The sequence below is a fragment of the Pelophylax lessonae genome (genome assembly GCF_965119305.1).
Source record: "Pelophylax lessonae genome assembly, chromosome: 12".
Taxonomy (NCBI): domain Eukaryota; kingdom Metazoa; phylum Chordata; class Amphibia; order Anura; family Ranidae; genus Pelophylax; species Pelophylax lessonae.
Genome location: NC_138779.1, coordinates 58,349,616 through 58,364,786, shown reverse-complemented (window position 1 = coordinate 58,364,786; position 15,171 = coordinate 58,349,616). Strand labels below are relative to the sequence as shown.

At 48.1% G+C, this 15,171-nt stretch overlaps 1 protein-coding gene across 1 annotated transcript in view; it reads right to left on the bottom strand.

Moving 5' to 3' along the window:
* The window catches only part of MTHFR (methylenetetrahydrofolate reductase), a 58,242-nt gene extending 44,158 nt beyond the window's left edge, over positions 1–14,084 (bottom strand). Inside the window, exon 1 of the mRNA XM_082274150.1 lies at positions 13,999–14,084. The gene's annotated coding sequence lies outside the window, so the exon portion shown is untranslated. The remainder of the gene's footprint in view (positions 1–13,998) is intronic.
* Between the last annotated feature and the right edge of the window lie 1,087 nt (positions 14,085–15,171).

Genomic DNA, 15,171 nt, shown 5'->3' with positions numbered 1-15,171 from the left:
CGCCGCAGCGATCGCTGTAAGTGCCCAAACATGCCATAAAACATGCCCCACAGCACACCGCTTTCCACACTGATCATGCTGACACTCATAGTGCCACACAACTCCCCCCCCCCCCCTTGCAGCCCACAGCATGCAGCCGAGAGATAGGGAGACAAACAGTGTGCATAGAGACAGGTTACACAGTCCCAGACTGACACCCCTCCAGACAGACAGGTCCCCACATAAAAATACACTTACCTCACCACGGTGTGGGGGACCCGCACAGGCGAACAAGCCGCTACACATGAGGCAGGGAGAGTCGCATACAAGACGCTCCGAACGTGGGTTAAGAAACCGCACAGCGTCCAGTGAGGTAGCCACCTCACCAAGCATCCCTGCACCGAACAGGGATGGGTCATTCACTATGCCAGGAGCGTTACCTGGCTGAACGCTCGATGGCAGACTGGGAAGCCACTGACCCACGACCTGCGACCAGGGGGATCAGCCCGAGACCCAGTCCGCATGATCCTCTTCGTCCGAAGAACTAACTAACGCTGATAAAACAACAGCTAAGTAAAGGTAGAGAGAAAAACTCAAAACAAAATATTAAAAAGAAGAAAGAGACTGGGACATAAAGTCCCAGCACAGAGAGAGCCAGCCACTCCTGACAAGCTAGACATTAAAACTGAGATATGGTTGCAGGAAGTAGGAGGGTATTGACTGAGGGGACCACCCCTTGAGGGTGGGATATGTTGGATATGTTAAAAGCTTTATTAACATATTCTGTTGCCTAGCTACTCCTTCGGAGCAAAGTCTAATACCCCCATATGTGACGAATATGAAGAGGCGGCGACTGTCGGAGGACGTAAGAGAAATATGTGTTTTCATTTTCTTTTGTACACATTTTTAAGCTGATGAGAATCCATTGATAAGCACTCACTGATGGGCACTGATAAGCATTGTAGTGGCACAGATGGCACACCAAATCAAGCCCACTCACGTTGCTATTAAGCATCTCCCTTCTCTTCCCACGCGCTGTATCAGTGCGAGGAGAGAGCTGAACCGGGCATAACGCTGGTTTGTTGACAAAGGGATCACTCCCATCATTGGACGGAGCAATCACGTGGTAAAGGGTCACTGATTGGCCCTTTACCCCAATCTGTAATGCAGACACTTCTAGATGCACACCGCAGGGGCGCAGGAGACGCCCTCCCAGAAATAGCCGGACGCGCTGTAGCTATAATTTAGCTATAGAGCGGTCAGCAAGTGGCTAAAGTGGTACTAAAAGGCAGAAGGTTTTTTTTTTTTTTTAATCTTAATGCATTGATAAAAAAAAAAAAAAAAAACTGTGCAACAGCCCCCCAATACTTACCTGACCCCCATCTAAATTCAGCAATGTTGCACCAGACTCAGCTGTCCAAGATTCTCCCACGTGATTGGCGCCATTGGCTCCCACATGATTGGCTCAATTGTCAGTGAGCCAATGAGGAGAGGGGGCGGGGCCAAGCCGTGGCTCTGTGTCTTATTGGAAACACATAGCAGTGGCTCGGGGGCCCCCATAGCAAAAAGGAGAGAGGGGCCAGGAGAGCCAGTGGTGGACCTGAGGAGGTCTGGGCTGCTCTGTGCAAAACCAGTTGCACAAGTATAACATGTTTGGTATTTAAAAAAAGTTTTTAGTATTACTTTAAGCAGCATCCAGATCCCCCACCATCAACTTGGACTGCAATGCCAGCTCAGTGATGACAATCGTGTAAATCTTGGTGCCTGTGCAGCACCTGGCTGTGTCTACAAACGTTTGTAACAAGTCACAAGATTAAAAGCCTGCAACAGGGCTGATCCGTGTCAGGAGTTACAGGTTGAATTGCATGTACATTGCAGTGCATGTGGTTATGCACATACAGTATCTCACAAGAGTACACCCCTCACTTTTTTGTAAATATTTTAATATCTTTTCATGTGACAACACTGAAGAAATGACACTTTGCTACAATGTATAGTAGTGAGTGTACAGCTTGTATAACAGTGTAAATTTGCTGTCCCCTCAAAATAACTCAACACACAGCCATTAATGTCTAAACCGCTGGCAACAAAAGTGAGTACTGGCTGTGTGTTGAGTTATTTTGAGGGGACAGCACATTTACACAGTTATACAAGCTGTACACTCACTACTTTACATTGTAGCAAAGTGTCATTTCTTCAGTGTTGTCACATGAAAAGATATAATAAAATATTTACAAAAAAGTGAGGAGTGTACTGACTTTTGTGAGATACTGTATGTAGGTGTGAAATAGGCTCATACAGTTTCCATTCCCTTACACACTAAATTGCAGTGCGTAGTTATTTTCCTCCCGAATGGGGATTTCTACTGAACTGGACTTTCATGCCGCAAAAAAGTAGAGTGTGAATCGGTCATATTAATACACAAGAATGGTGGGTCCCCCCATACCTCTATTATGTATGTACATTGTAGTTTCCCAGAAACACCATCCAAAAGGACATAAACCAAGCACAAAAAAAGAATAGGACTTTACATGTGCTCCCATGCAATTATGACACCACTCATGCATGCAAATTCAAAAACATATTAAAGTGGAAATTCAGTAAAAAGCTAACCAAGGCTAAGAGCCGGTTCACATTAGCGCGACTTGTCAGGCGACTTGTCAGCCTGACAAGTCGCGTTTCCTTGCGGTCCATTGACCGCTACAGGACCCGTTCTAATAGCAGCGACACAAGTTGCTCCGACTTAGAAAAAGGGTCCTGTACTACTTCTGGGCGACCTCGGAGCGACTTGCATAGACTTCCATTATGTTAAGTCCCTGCAAGTCGCTCCGAAGTCATGGTGCACGGGACTGACAAGTCGCCTCCCAAAGTAGTAAGGAGTCGTGTCGCCCCAGTGTGAACCGACTCTAAACCTCCTCCCACCCCCTTCTAAGTCTATTCTATCTATCCTGTAAAGAAAAGATCTGTATACTTACCTATTCTGAGGCTGCTCCGCTCGCTCATATGTGTCCTCTATGGACAGAACACTCTCACTGCACTTAGTGGTCTCCCTCCTGCCTAAATAACGAAAGATAAATGTTCAGCACCATGGAATCTCCGTAATGTATAGCTGACTATACACTACGAGAAAGTCATCCAGCTCCTGGTAAACCAGACAAAATGTGACAGGTGACACAAGTTAAAAAAATATATATATATATATATATATATATATATATATATCCTTTAGTTCTACTTTAGGATACACACCTGAAGAGTCCATGTGGCCCAGATGACTACGGAACGAAAAGGGGATTCAACCAAGAGCTGACTAAGGGCCCATTCACCATTCAGCTGTGTATAAATGTGCATTATGTTCAGGCAGCCACCGGTATATATGTATTGTGGTGCTCTGTGGTGTGTTGTTCTTCTGTACAGTACAATGTGTCGGGGGGTCCATTTACAATGGATAGTACTGCAATCGTGTTTTGGCAGCATGTGAATGGGCAAAAGATCCAGAATGAAAACAATTAAATGCACACATGATAAAACACCAGTAATGAGAAATAAAAAATTAAACAAAAGAATAAAGTGTTTAGCCTACTACAGAGGTCTACTGAGCTCCCAACATGGAGAGGAGATTGGGTTGCTATTTTCGGTCAGGCGATATTTGATCTCGGTGAAGTCCCAGCTTAGCTCTGTTTGAACTTCTTATCAGAATGAATTCTCTCAGTGTTTCTAGTTCTTTCCTCAGGTATGCAGGATTAACCCTTCACCCCCCACTTTATCCCTTCAACTCACAGCCTGCACAGATCCACGCATTAACCCGCACAGATCTTGGGGCTCGTTCACATATCTGAGCTGATCAAAGCAGCGCTGCACTGATGTGTGCTTTGGGAAAAGCTTAGACCTGCTGCATTTTTTATTTTAATTTGCAGTGCACTAAAATGCATGACATTGAGCATCAATTTGTTGCAACTCTAATAACGTAGAGGTTTTAGGCCCTGTTCACAACGGAGTGTTTTTCAGCTCGTAAAACGTTCATCTTTGAAGTCTCAAAACGACAACAATCAAAATCCCATTCATTTCAATGGCCCCTGTTCACATATGAGCCCTTTGTCACCTGAAGCAAAATGCCTGAAGCTCAAAAAAGTACATGAGCTTCTTTTTTGGCAAATTACAGGCGTTTTTGTTAGAGGTCAATGCCTGCCTCCAAACTGCAAAAAACAACTGAAAATCATACGCTCAGGTGTGAATGGAGCCTCAAAAAAAGTGGAAAAAGTAGCACTGTACCACAATGCAGTCTGTGCTCAGGCTGAAATGCAGGTGAATTGGGGTGCCATTAAGGCCCCATGCACACAGGGCATCAGGAAAAAAGAGCTGCAAAGCTATTTCTGACGCCGGGAAAAAAAAAAAAAAAAAAAAAAAAAAAAAAAAAAAAAAATCGGCGTCAAAAAATGCGCCTTTAGCAGCATTTCTCATTGGCGTCAATGCGCATTCAGGCGCGTCATGGCTTAGCAGCGTTTGTAAATAAACACAACCCTCTTCAATTTGTGACTAATCACATTTTTCACATTTTAAAAAATGCCTGATGCTGCTAAAAGCCGATATACAGCGTTAAGCCGCGTTTAGCACCGTCGGGCGTTTTTACAGCTTAAAAGCGCAGTTCCGGGCACAAAAATCGACTTTTTGTGCCCATTCGCTTGGTCTCCTTCACCTGAAAAGGAATTGGATAGTTAGGTATATATTTGTTTTTTTACTCACCTTGTAATTGTAGATAGAAAATACTCACCTATTCTTCACTTCCTCCCTCAGTGCCGCGGCTCCGCCGTCACTTCCTGGCTTGCAATGATTCCTGGGAGCTGAACGTCATCGCTCCCAGGAATCAATGCGCCTGCACCGGCCCCGCTCGTCACTGCACCAGAAGTGACGAGAGGGGGCCGGTGCAGGCGCATTCTGGGAGAAGAAGACACGGAAGAAGACGCAGAAGAGGATTGCGCTGGCTTCAGCTGCCCACAAGAGAGATGGCAACGCTGGAGAAGAAATTTTATAAGTGAGTATTTATTCTTGCAGGTAAGTGCGAACCGGGACAGATCAGAGGCTATCCATTGTGGAATGTACTAGCCCTGACTGTCCCGGGGTATGTTTATTGAAAAAAAGTTTTCGTGCCCGGAACTCCGCTTTAACGCTGCTGCTCCTGAACGCACTGGCCCAGGGTTTTTTTTGCAGCTTAAAAACGCCTTTGCTACTTGGAGCTCCTAAATGCCTGTGTGTGCATGAGGCCACAGAATACCTTGGAGGGGCGTTTTTAAGCTGCATAAAAAAAGTCTGATGCTCCTAACAGCAGCTACAAAAACGCCCTGTGCGCATGGGGCCTAGAAATTACCCCAACACGTGCCCATTACTAAAATGCAAAAGTGTGAACCGAAGTCTATCAATCTCCTCAGAATGAAGCCAGGCTCTCTGTGGCCAATTGATTTTATCTCAGCAGGTACCGTGACCAACCCTGTAACCTTGGGGGCTTATTCCCATCATACTTTTTTTTTTACTTGGCCCAAGCCCATCTGAGCAGACTTAAGACCTCTGAGATCATCTACTGTGACCCAAATACTGCCCAACTGTTTTCCATATTGGGCCCTTTCACATAGGCAGGAAGGGGGTGGTAAAAACAGGTGACTGAGCTGCAGTTTTAAGGTCTACCATAAACCTGGAGGGGCTGTTCACACGCTTTGACCGTGAAGTTTTGCGCTGCAACAAACATATTGTGGAATGTCAAGCTGACAGGCGGCACTGCCTGTCAACCTAACAAATTGAAGTCAATGAGACTGCACTGCAACTGTGAGGCCCACGCTTGTGGCCCATTACTCCCATTGAAAATTGCCATGTGTCCATGCAGCCAGGGATGGACACCTCAATGCACTGTTTGGGGACCAATGTACAACAGTCAAAATAAAAAAAGACAAAAAAAAAAAAAATGTCCCGGTATTCACAGTAAAAATTTTGGATGAATTTATTCTGTATGTGCAGAGATGCAGTACTTGTGTATGAACAGCGCACACACCCTACTCTCTTTCCTCAGCTGTACGGCAACCGTTGTATCAGAGAGATGTGAATGGAGCCAAGTTACACTGTACTCTGAACCAAGGGGACCAAGAAAGTCCCTTTACTTACTTGTACCTGATGCCAACTGCAGCAACAAACCCACATGAGAGGCGCGGTGCAGCTAGAAGTCGTTGCGAGGCACGGTGCAGCTCTAGTCGCGGCGAGGCACGGTGCTGCTCTGCTTTGGTTGTCCTCCCTCTGAGACACGAATGTTTCCAGCAGACTGCAGACACGGAACTAGGGCAAAAGTCAGCATGCTGTGCCAAGTAATGTGCTACAGCACTGGAGCATTCAAAGCAGCCAAATCCAACTATTTCAAGCATGTGTGAGCAACCTGCTTAAGGTGTGGGTTTAGTAACCGGTGTTAAGCCTGATCACAGTGAATAAGTGTGGTAATTCCCTAAGACGTGTTTAGCAAACCGTTTTAACTAAGGTAGGAACTAGTGCTGCAACGATGCGTCGACGTAATCAATTACGACGACTACAGAAATACGTCGGCGTGCGTGAAAGGTGTTGACGCGTCACGAGTGATGTCACACGCCCCCTGCTCGCATTGCCGGCCAGGCAGCTGCATTGATTGAGGCCGCTGCAGGCTGCACTGCTGCGCTCCAGTCCAGAGTGTCCGTCTCTTCTACGTCAGCCGCTGTGAGCAGCATGACATCCCGGGGCGGCTGCGCCTGCGCGGCGGTGCATCAACTGAGCTGACTCTCTGTGGCTGCAGACTGCTGCCAACGCCGATGATCCCTCCCACTGTCCCACGCAGATGAGACGTCACGCGCCACTCCAGCAGCAGCATGTGATCGCAGGTGAGCCTGAGGGGTCTGCACTGGGAGGGAGGGGGCTTACTGAGTGGTCTGTACTAGGTGGGAGGGCTTACTGAGTGGTCTGTACTAGATGGGAGGGCTTACTGAGGGGTCTGTACTAGATGGGAGGGATTACTGAGTGGTCTGTACTAGGTGGGAGGGCTTACTGAGGGGTCTGTACTAGATGGGAGGGCTTACTGAGGGGTCTGTACTAGATGGGAGGGATTACTGAGGGGTCTGTACTGGGAGGGAGGGCTTACTGAGGGGTCTGTACTGGGTGGGAGGGCTTACTGAGGGGTCTGTACTGGGAGGGGGGCTTACTGAGGGGTCTGTACTGGGAGGGAGGGCTTACTGAGGGGTCTGTACTGGGAGGGAGGGCTTACTAAGGGGTCTGTACTGGGAGGGAGGGCTTACTAAGGGGTCTGTACTGGGTGGGAGGGCTTACTGAGGGGTCTGTACTTGGAGGGGGCCTACTAAGGGGTCTGTACTGGGAGGGAGGGCTTACTGAGGGGTCTGTACTGGGAGGGAGGGCTTACTGAGGGGTCTGTACTGGGAGGGAGGGCTTACTGAGGGGTCTGTACTGGGAGGGAGGGCTTACTGAGGGGTCTGTACTGGGAGGGAGGGCTTACTGCGGGGTCTGTACTGGGAGGGAGGGCTTACTGCGGGGTCTGTACTGGGAGGGAGGGCTTACTGCGGGGTCTGTACTGGGAGGGAGGGCTTACTGAGGGGTCTGTACTGGGAGGGAGGGCTTACTAAGGGGTCTGTACTGGGTGGGAGGGCTTACTGAGGGGTCTGTACTTGGAGGGGGCTTACTGAGGGGTCTGTACTGGGAGGGAGGGCTTACTGAGGGGTCTGTACTGGGAGGGAGGGCTTACTGAGGGGTCTGTACTGGGAGGGAGGGCTTACTGAGGGGTCTGTACTGGGAGGGAGGGCTTACTGAGGGGTCTGTACTGGGATGGAGGGCTTACTGAGGGGTCTGTACTGGGAGGGAGGGCTTACTGAGGGGTCTGTACTGCGAGGGAGGGCTTACTGAGGGGTCTGTACTTGGAGGGGGCTTACTGAGGGGTCTGTACTGGGAGGGGGGCTTACTGAGGGGTCTGTACTGGGAGGGGGGCTACTGAAGGGTCTGTACTGGGAGGGGGGGGCTTACTGAGGGGTCTGTACTGGGAGGGGGGCTTACTGAGGGGTCTGTACTGGGAGGGGGCCTTACTGAGGGGTCTGTACTGGGAGGGGGCCTTACTGAGGGGTCTGTACTGGGAGGGGGCCTTACTGAGGGGTCTGTACTGGGAGGGGGCCTACTGAGGGGTCTGTACTGGGAGGGGGCCTACTGAGGGGTCTGTACTTTTTGTTATTCAAAGGATTAATTAGCTAATCAAAAAAAGAACACTCAATTAAGCAAAAAAAAATAAAATAAAAATAATCGTTAGATTAGTCGACAGACAAAATAATCGTTAGTTGCAGCCCTAGTAGGAACCAAATATCACATCCCTTCACCTCACGGGTGTTGTCTCTGTGATAAGTTCAGTGTTAGTATAGGAATATACCTGTTTAGTAACCCGCGCTAGCTCAGAAGAGTCCTAAAACCAGTGTAAACTTGAGGGTAAATCCCCTGGATTTAACACCAAGTCAGAGCAGGTGTTAAATCCTTTTTTTCAGTGTAGAAGAGGAATTTCACTGCTCATTGTGGTCAGTAAGTTCTTCAGGAGAACACTATTGTAGTGTGCAGGGTATGTGTTCATCTACAACCCGGTGTCTGCAGCTCTCACATTTCATCATATATAATGGCAGAGCAGAGGGGACATCTATGCTGAGAAAATAGAGCAGATCTCAATGACAGAGGTGCTTATTTCCTACTGCATGAGACCAATATCTTATGCCAGTTATACATGGAGGGAAATTTGGCTGGTTCTGCAGGGACCGACTGAAGTTCCATCAATGTATGGGCAGGCTGGTTGTACAGAAGTTGAATGGTAGATGGACTTCTGTACAACCAGCCTGTCGGGTTTTTCCCCGATCAATTAGAGCTGCCAGGTATAGCCTGCAGTACTGATCAGTATTCTGATGGAGGGGGGAAGTATCCCTGCCGTCAGAACACAATAGTTCAGTGGAAATGATTCCCCCATCCACATAAATAGAGTGTGTGAATGGGTGAATCATTTTCTCGTTTAACTCGTGGTTGAACTAAAAAACGCAAAAAAAAAAAAAAAGAAAAAAAAAAAAAAAAGGAAGGAATAAATGTATGCCTCAGCTTGCCTGATTCTTGGGAGCGGACACGTAGGATTGATCTGTACTTTTTCTAAGGGCCGGTTCCCGCCATGTCAGCACGTGAATCACACAGAAATTCACTGCAAGTTCCTGTGCAATCAGAACGGATGCAAAATGCACTCCATTTGCGGTCTGCAGTGGGTGTCAATGGAGGAGGTATACGCCACCTCAAATGCAGGTTGAAAATGCAGTGCGTTTGCTCGCACCAGATTGCATTGTACTTTTGTTCCATGCGATCTGATTACAGTGCAGTTTAAAACGTAGCGCATGCACTACTTTTGGTGCAGCATAGTGCGGTTTTAGCCCAGGGTGTGTATGTGCTTTTACATGTGTTTATTTTGTATTCAACACCTCTGAGAAATAATCAGTGATCCTTTACGGTGGATCATAGGTTATCCCCACACAGGATGGCTGCTGTGCAGCTGGTTAAACCTTCCCCACATTCCTTTCACTAATACGGTGCTAGATAACACCGCTTATCACCGGACTGGAGTCAATACAACAAGATTTACTAAACAGCCCCGAGCAGTGGCGGTGTTGGAGATTGTAAAGAGAACGGCGATAATCACGGAAGTTTTGTAAAATTCCTTTCTCTGAGTCCTCCGACAGTCGCCGCCCATTCACACAGTCTTCACTTATGGGGTATTGCTTCCTCTCCGCAGGAGTTTCTAGGCATAAGAGTTGTAAAAGAACAATTAATCTACATAATCACACCCGTGGGGGCTGTCCTAGTCCAATAGCCCCCTGCAATAGTCATCCAAACTCAGTTTGGTCGCAAGCAGTATAGTGTATAAGAACCCCAATAGAAGGGCGGGGGCGGCGACTGTCGGAGGACTCAGAGAAAGGAATTTTACGGTAAGATTTTACAAAAATTCAGTTTTCTCTTACGTCCTCCGACAGTCGCCGCCCATTCACACAGTCTTCACCAATGGGGATGTCCCAAAGCAGTGTAGACATGAGGGGTGGGCAACGCAACGCAGAACCCACATCAGAAAAAGGAACCTTACATGACAGAAAGGCAACCTTCTGGGTAGCAAAAAAGGGCTTAACAAGAGCAACAACCCAGGAAAACAAATAACCAAGGGGAAAACAACCCCAACAGCCAGGGACCCACACAAACCAGAGTTCCCTATGGCACCGCCGCACAGAGAACTTTGCGGCCAAAGGAGGCATCAGCTGACGCCAGAACATCAATTTTTAGAAAATAAATCATAAGAGAAAAGGAGGAAGGCTGAGACTGTAGCCTCAGCACAGGGAAGCCTATCCACTCCTAAGCTGGGCAGAAGACAAACTGAGTTGGGATGGCTATTGCAGGGGGGTATTGGACTAGAAGGACAGCCCCCATGGGTGTGACTATGTAGATGAATTGTTCTTTTACAAGTCTTATGCCTAGAAACTCCTACGGAGAGGAAGCAATACCCCATAAGTGAAGAATGTGTGAATGGGTGGCGACTGTCGGAGGACGTAAGAGAAACAAGAATTAACACCGGTTACTAAACATACACCTAAATCTGTAGCTGAAGGGGTCATCCTGCAGGCCAAAATGACAATCACTCGGGCGAAAATCACACATAAGAAGCTCTAGTATCACAAATATAGCCAATAGGAATAATTCTCTGCTGACCATCCTGGTCCTACCATAGAGGGTAGCGGAGATGTTCAGGTCCTGCTATGTAGACGTTCACATCTCTCACCTAAGCTGGAGAAACCTCTTTATGGTGTACCTCCTCCTTCCCCCCCTCCTAGTCTTCCCAATCCCATCATGGCATCTGTAGCACCCAGACCACTTACCCTGCGGGCCGCACTTCATCCCCATCCATTGGGATACACAATGGCCGAGGTACATCCTTTACCCATTACACAGCTGGGTTTAAAGGTGAACCACGCCCACAATGCGAAGGTGAACCACTTGTTTAGTCTTAGGAATGACAAGAGTATTTGCTTTCCTGATCCGCCATTTCCCCAGCAGATGGTGCCCCTCTACAATCTGGCAGTGGACTATCCTGCATCTTCATGTCCAATGCAGTGCTATGGTCCCAACATCAGTCTCGATGATGTCAGAGGACCTTAGACTGGCAGAGTTTAGGGGAGAAAAGGCTGCAGGGACTGGTCCAGCAATGTGGAGGTGTCTCCAGAAATGGAGGATTTTAAAACGTCTTTTCATGGTCTCCTTAGACCAGGGGTGTCCAAACTACGGCCCTCCAGCTGTTCAGGAACTACAATTCCCATGAGGCATTGTAAATCTCTGACATAACTAGGCATGATGGGAATTGTAGTTCCTGAACAGCTGGAGGGCCAAAGTTTGGACATAGCTGCCTTAGACAGAAGCAAGTAGCCAACCCCTGCAGTGTTGTTGCAGTCCCACTACAAGGGAGGACTTTTTGGTTGTCCAGGTAACTCTAGCAGACGGCATTATTGTGTACCTTGGGTGCCCCAGGGTCCTATAGCAGCCACTCACATGACCAAATGCCTATGAAATTGTTCATGTGACTTTATAAAAGGGCCACAATACAGAAGATGGAGAAATGGGACTCATTTATGTCAAGAAATTCAGCTGCACTTTGCAGAATTCATGAACGGGTCATATCAGTCAGGGGTTGTCCTCAGGGGCGCGCAATCTCATACCATCCCCCCCGCACTGCTGGTCGGAACAGAGACAAACTTCCTGGGTAAAATGTGATAGATTACTGTGCAGGAAGAGTGAGATTTGTCTGCACCGTATCCACTGAGCTGCGCTCATCTACACAGAATTCACGCACACATAGCAGACCATTGTCCTCTATGGGCTCTGTTCACACCAGACGGGGCACTGCTCACAAATGCAGCCTATCATTTTATGCAACCCAGAAAAATATATGTCAAAGCAGAAAACCTATAAAATATTACTGTATTATTACAAGATTTAGGATTTTGACCCCTGATGTGGCCTGTACAGAAAACTTCACGTGTAAAAACGCAGGTAAGTGTGCAGGAAAACATGGAGAAATATGTATCGTCTATCCGGATCAATGTTCTTGTGTTCCCCCCAGGGTCACTGTGTTCCCCCCTTATGTGTCCCCCCCGGTGTCACTGTGTTCCCCCTTTATGTGTCCCCCCCAGTGTCACTGTGTTCCCCCCTAATGTGTCCCCTCCCATGTCACTGTGTTCCCCCCTAATGTGTCCCCTCCAGTGTCACTGTGTTCCCCCCTAATGTGTCCCCTCCATTGTCAATGTGTTCCCCCCTAATGTGTCCCCTCCCGTGTCACTGTGTTCCCCCCTAAAGTGTCCCCTCCAGTGTCACTGTGTTCCCCCCTAAAGTGTCCCCTCCAGTGTCACTGTATTCCCCCCTAATGTGTCCCCTCCCATGTCACTGTGTTCCCCCCTAAAGTGTCACTGTGTTCCCCCCTAATGTGTCCCCTCCAGTGTCACTGTGTTCCCCCCTGTGTCCCCTCCAGTGTCACTGTGTTCCCCCCTAATGTGTCCCCTCAAGTGTCACTGTGTTCCCCCCTAATGTGTCCCCTCCCATGTCACTGTGTTCCCCCCAGTGTCACTATATTCCCCCCCCCTGTGTCCCCTCCAGTGTCACTGTGTCCCCCCCTAACGTGTCCCCTCCAGTGTCACTGTGTCCCCCCTAACGTGTCCCCTCCAGTGTCACTGTGTACCCCCTAACATGTTCCCTGCAGTGTCACTGTGTACCCCCTAACATGTTCCCTGCAGTGTCACTGTGTCCCCCCTAATGTGTCCCCTCCAGTGTCACTGTGTCCCCTCCAGTGTCACCTCTAACGTGTCCCCTCCAGTGTCACTGTGTCTCCCTCCAGTGTCACCCCTAACGTGTCCCCTCCAGTGTCACTGTGTCCCCCCTAATGTGTTCCTTCCAGTGTCACTGTGTACCCCCTAACGTGTCTCCTCCAGTGTCACTATGTCCCCCCCTTAATGTGTCATCTCCAGTGTCACTGTGTCCCCCCCCCTAATGTGTTCCCTCCAGTGTCACTGTGTCCCCCCTAATGTGTCCCCTCCAGTGTCACTTTGTACCCCCTAATGTGTCCCCTCCAGTGTCACTGTGTCCCCTCCAGTGTCATCCCTAACGTGTCCCCTCCAGTGTCACTGTGTCCCCCCCTAATGTGTTTCCTCCAGTGTCACTGTGTCCCCCCTAACGTGTCCCCTCCAGTGTCACCCCTAACGTGTCCCCTCCAGTGTCACTGTGTCCCCCCTAATGTGTCCCCTCCAGTGTCACTGTGTCCCCCCTAACGTGTCCCCTCCAGTGTCACTGTGTCCCCCCTAACATGTCCCCTCCAGTGTCACCCCTAACGTGTCCCCTCCAGTGTCACTGTGTCCCCCCCTAATGTGTTCCCCCTAATGTGTCCCCTCCAGTGTCACTGTGTCCCCCCTGTGTCCCCTCCAGTGTCACCCCTAACGTGTCCCCTCCAGTGTCACTGTGTCCCCCCTAATGTGTCCCCTCCAGTGTCACCCCTAACGTGTTCCCTCCAGTGTCACTGTGTCCCCCCGTTCACATATTGCAGATGGAGTCCTTCTAGAGGACAGATCCCCTCCCCCTATGTGCTCCTGTTATGTAACCCCACACATACCTTCATTCATTCATTCATTCATTCTTTCCCTCGCACAGGAGGGAGTCCCAGGGAGGACTACAACTCCCAGCATTACACCCCCCCCCCCCCCAGACATGAACAGCCGCTATGCTGGGACTTGTGGTTCTATGCTATTTGCTCCCCCATCATCACACAGTCCATTCAAAACACAGAGGAGCCGGGACCGGACACGGATAGGGACCCCCCTGTACTCCGCGCCCCTTCCAAGGCCCCCCAAGATCCGCTATGCCCCCCGCTCAGAGCATTGCCCCTCATTAACCCATCCAATACAGAGCCCACCTTACCTCCTCCAATCTCCTCACACCACTGCCAGCCCAGGCTCGCTCCCGCAGCCACCACATGCGCGCACTAGCCCCGGACCGCCCAGCAAACACACGTGACCATTCCAGGTCCTTACAGTCCGCCTCCTATCCGTACAAAGGGGGAGTCCTGTGACGCGCGGTGGGCGTGGATTAGCGGATAGTGCGCAGGGATTGGGGTGCTAGCGGGGTAGAAGGCTGCGGCAGTCACGTGACGCGGTGACAGGCGGCTGGGGGGGGGGGGTGGAGCATGGTGGTCTGCAGTTGAGCGGGGGGTCACCCAGCCCCCATCATATCCTGTATCAGAGATGAACCACTTCTCCAGTGTTTGAGCCCATAGTATGCAGATTTTAGCTGAACCCCCCCAAAGATTACTACTAATCTTACCTACTTCAAAGTAGTCCCTGCACTACTTTGGCACGATTTTGATGCGTTTTGAGGCCCAAATACATTCAAGCCCAGTCAAACTCGCTTTAAAATCGCAGCAACAAAGTCACGGTACAATCGTGCAACTTTAAAGTCACACAAGTGTGAAAGAGGCCTTAGAATGATTCTTTTTCGGACTAAGGTATAAAAGTGAAATAAGATGATCATTTTTACTTAGGCTGCCTAACTGAATAGAAAATAAAGGAAAAAAAAATAGAATAAAACAGAAGAGAATAAAAAAAATAAAAGAATAGAATAAAACAATAGAAAATAAAAGAATGGAATAGAACATAAAGGAAAATAAACAATAGACTAGCACATAAAGGAATATAATATAATAAAACATAATACAATCAAATAGAATAGAAAATAAAGGAGTAGAAAAGAATAGAATAAAACAGAAAAAATATAATGAAATGAAATAGAATAGAAAATAAAGCAATAGAATGTAAAATAACAGAATAGAACATAAAGGAACAGAAAAAAAGAATAGAATAAAACACAATAATGCAATATAATATAAAATAAAGGAGTGGGAAAAAAAATAAATAGGTTAGAAAATAAAAGAATAAAACAGAATAGAAAATAAAAGAATAGAACAGAACAGAAAGGAATAGGAAAGAATATAATACAATAAAACAGAAAACAATAGAATAGAAGATAAAAGAGAAATAAAAAATTGAACAGAATAGAATGTAATAGAACATAAAGGAATAGAAAGGAGTAGAATAA